This window comes from Triticum dicoccoides, chromosome 4B (assembly GCF_002162155.2).
Source record: "Triticum dicoccoides isolate Atlit2015 ecotype Zavitan chromosome 4B, WEW_v2.0, whole genome shotgun sequence".
Classification (NCBI taxonomy): domain Eukaryota; kingdom Viridiplantae; phylum Streptophyta; class Magnoliopsida; order Poales; family Poaceae; genus Triticum; species Triticum dicoccoides.
The window spans coordinates 650,983,201-650,987,709 of record NC_041387.1 but is presented as its reverse complement, the minus strand read 5'-3'; positions in this window follow the sequence as shown (position 1 = coordinate 650,987,709).

Genomic DNA, 4,509 nt, shown 5'->3' with positions numbered 1-4,509 from the left:
CTTTTGGGAATGAATGTGCTATTTTTGTGGGATCTATTTTTGTGAGAGAGAATCGAGGAGTACAAAAATATGTAGCAGGTGTGCTTTAGCTCCACGCAATGTATATAGCTTGAGTGAGATGTGTCGAAACGAGTGCCTTTTGAAAAAGGTCTCAAATATGTTGTTGAAACCAGGAGTACCGACATCACCTAAAAATGAAAAAAAGAACATATGAACGTCCCTGGGGGCAATGGATACCGTCCTCCCAAATGGTCATGGTGCGCTGTCGTTGCCGTTCCATCTTCAAGGAGTCATCAATGCCAAGGTCATACCGGACCAGCACACTATGGAGAAACTGTCAAAGTCATCCTCGTTAAGAGTTCCACGAATTTAAGATCACAACATCTAAAAAAGCTCACGAATGTCGCACCAGCACCGGAGGCTGTACTAATATGATGGAGAGAGGGCAAAATGACCTAACTGCAAAGGGAAGTCGCCGTGCGGCCACACCAGCATGTTGAAGATATGCCCTAGAGGCAATCATGTATGATGATATTTCCTATGTGTTTATGAATAAAGATAGTCCTTGGACATTATCAATGATGTGTATCAGCAAGTACGACTTGTTTGTGGGGCTATGCATTGTATGATAACTATCCTAAAAGGTCCCTAGTCGAAAGGAATGTGTGGACGTGCAGCCGACTAGACTAGCATATGACACGGTCGATTGCTCGATCTCACTATCCATGGAGCATTGGATGCTAACCGGATAATATGGACTTGGAAAGGTCTCGTCGGATTCGACGTAGTCGGAACCGAGTCGAGATAAGGTCCGAGTCGGACAGACCCAACTATGAGACGCAGCGATATGTCATATGTGAGTCTCTAGTACAACAAAAGTTCTATGTCCTAAGACCTGAGCTGACGCATGTACTCGGGATGGTGACAAACTTGCTTTGGGCCAACCAAACGCTACTCCGTGACTGGGTAGTTACAAAGGTAGGTTTCGGGTTTGTCCAGTCCCATGCTGCGAGACATGGTCGAGCAAGATAAGATTTGCCCCTCTGATAAGGAGAGATATACTCTGGGCCCCTCGTGTGATTCGACCAGGATAAAGCATGGCCATGCGACAAGGATTATGAGATAATCCGGATAGTGGTCGGTATCACTGGAACGAGAAAGAGGTCGGGCTAGCACAAGGATGACAGTCTCGCCTTGAGCCCGACAACATATATCGTGCGGCAAAGGGAACAGAAGTGTGACACGTTGTACAGGTTCGCCTAACCAGCTTCATAGTCTGCTTGGTGTTCGGCATATGCCTTGCTAGAGGCCGCTACCAACCGTGCAGTTCGGAGGTGATCCGAACTGCGACCAAGCTGACTTGAATCCTAAGGGGTCGCGCGCTTAAGGGAAGGAACCTACAAGGTCAGATCCGAAGACACTGGTCAGATGTGATTCGAGCTGTATTCGAATTGTGGCCGAGTAGACTTGTGGGTTTTAGGGTCCGTGCGAGGCCCAAGTATTGAGCCCGCGACAACGCCTATATAAGGTGGAGGTGCGGCACACTCATGCGGTTGATCCCTTCGGAACTGCGACTAAGGTTTGCATGTGTTGCGAATAGCCACCTCCACTCGCCGCCGACTGTGTGATCGGACCTAGCAGTCCGCCGCACGGTGTTCCTCCTGCACACGTGGATACCGTTAGAGGCGGTGCACTTGCGCCGCTCCGACGAACTTGTACATGGGATCGGACTATCCACGCGGACGCGCTGCCTCAACTCTACTTCCGCTGCACGGCATTGCGCGTCTAGTGGTAACAATCTGTGATCCATCTCCCGTAGCATGTTCCTGGATGTTCTGCGCGTAGGAATTTCTAATTTGCAGTCGACGCACCCTACCCTAGATTCCCAACACAGCAAACCCTAGCCTCACCAACCAGAGAGGCTGGCGGAAATCTACGCCGCCATCAACACCATTGTAGCCGACACCGTCAAGATGGGGATACACGAGTACCATTGTAGTAATACGCAATATAAATTTCAGATGACTCAAGAGGTACACAGGTGATACTCTTGCTTGCGAAGATCCGTACCTTAGCTGGAAGTTTTTTTTTAAACACAGTACAGACGCAATCGCTTATATATACACGCACATATAAACGCACACACGCACACGAGCTAAGCACCTCTGTGAGAATGAGCCAACAATACCATCTTTAAGTTTTATGAAGTCACCGACGGAAACATCTCTTTCTACTGTCATTTGCTACCTCAGCTGCAAGTTGACTGGGTTGTGCATTCACCGTCGAGTCGCCATCTGCACGAATGCTACACGCACCAAACAATCCAGTGTCCTAGACCCCGACGCAGGAGGACGGGCCCGCGAGTCATGGCAGCAGGCCAGCAGCCAGCCCGAACTTGACGCGCCCGCTAAAAGCAGGAAGTCGTCTCAGTGGGGCCCGCTCCACGAGGGAGCAGCAGCTAATGGCCAATCGGATGCGCGTGGGACCCACGGGAGTGTACGAGGCTCGGCTACCCGTCGGTGTCCTCGGACCGAAGACCGTACGGAATATCCAGTGGAGAAACAACACGTAGGCAGACGAGGACGTGCTATATGTTGTCGTCCGTGCCGTCCGCAATTGGCTGGTGCCCACTGTCCCACATTACCAGTGGTAGTACTCCTACGGGCGATTTATTACTACTACTACTCGTACTTTTCACGTGCCCATGCTCCTCCTGACGCCGTCCATGGCAGCACGTCCTGTTTAGGTCTTTTCGGATTGTTTTCATCAGAGAAAAATATACTAACACAGAACAGAAGCCCACCAAAATTTTGCTAAACCAATATATTCAAATTAAAGTTTGGATTGTCTATATGTTCTCCACTGTTCCCAAAATTTTTTGGCTAGACTCCATGGTCATGTCAAATATTGAGACAAAACTGGGATCAACTAAGGCCAACTCCGGCGCGCAACCCCATCTTGTCCGGGTGCGTCCGTTTGGGGCAAAACAGACAAACCAGACGACCCAGCGCGCGGGCGCAAACGGACTATTGTCCGTTTTCTGTCCGCTTTCGACCCATCCCCGGCCCAAGTTTGGGCCGCTTCTGCGGTGAAATGGACAGCGCGCGGACGGGTGGTATGTGCACGCTTTTCCTCCCCTGGCCTGCGCGTCGGTGGCACAAAGCAAAACCCCCGGGGCCCATTTGGCGCCATTTTCCCCAAACCCTCCCAGGTCCATGGCCGACGCCCCGCCGAATTCCGGCGGCCTGGCCGTCGACCCGCCCGGAAAGGTGAAGAAGAAGGCGGCCAAGGGTCCAAGGAAGCCGTGGTCAGAATGCACGCCGGAGGAGCTCGCCAAGATGGACGCGTAATCGGCGAAGAGGAGGAACCGGAGGGCGGCCGTCAAGGGCAAGACCGCCGCAACCAAGTTCGCCGCCGAGCGCGATGCTGTGGAGGCCGCACGGCGCAAGGCCGAGGTCGACGAGAAGGAGGCCATCATCAACAAAGCGCATGCCCTCCTCATGCTTGGCCTTTGCCGTCCGGAGGGTTTCTCTGGTGCGGTCGTCGGCCCGGCGAGCATAGGCTCATCGGTCGCTAGGCCTCAGCACTGCCCGTCGCCGACGTCGCGGACCACGCCTATGTCGCCCGACTTCCCGCCGCCAAGTCACGATGGCCAGACCCATTTTTTGGGGTTGCCGGACGTTGGCGTGATCGCGCCCCGCGCCCCTCAGCCGTCAACGACCTCAACGTCACGATGGGGTCCAGCAGCGGTGATCGGCCGTTCGTCGAGATGCAAAGAAAGCAAGCACGACCACCGTTTACGGGCACCATGCCATCGCCTCGCGTCCTGTTCGACGAAATGCCAACACCAACGCCAACGGTCGACGACCCCTTCTACAACCAGTTCATGGAGAATGTGATCTACGAGGGTGGGCATGTCGGTGCCTACGACCCCGACGAGACCCAAAGTCAGGATGCCCGCGCCCAGTACGTTGCCGATGAAGAGGCCCACGACCATGCTGACTACGACCATGGTGACTCGTGGCATGAATATGATGACATCTATTGCAAAGGTGATGGTGATGAAGAAGGCATTGATATTGATATTGGGTGGGAGCCATTGTTCATCGACGAGCTCACCCAAAGAGCGGAAGCACAAAAGAGGAAGAAGAGCATTCGCACGGGTTCATATTCATAAGACAAGGACAAATTGATTTGCCAATGTTGGATGGAGATTAGTCAAGATCTGAGGACCTGCGCGCAACAAAAGGGCCTTGTTTTTTGGACGAGAGTCCACAAAACATTCCATGAAAGAAAGATGTTTGAGCCCTACCAAATTATGAGCGATCGTGGCATCATCTCAATTCAAAAGAGGTGGTTGTTCATCCAATAAGAATGCAATAAGTATTGTGTCACACTTGAGAGCGTTGAAGCACGCCCCATGAGTGGTCTCGGCATTGGGGACATGGTATGCTCTCCTCATCCTAGTTCTTTCATTGCTATGGCCATGAGACTTCGGCCTTGTATATG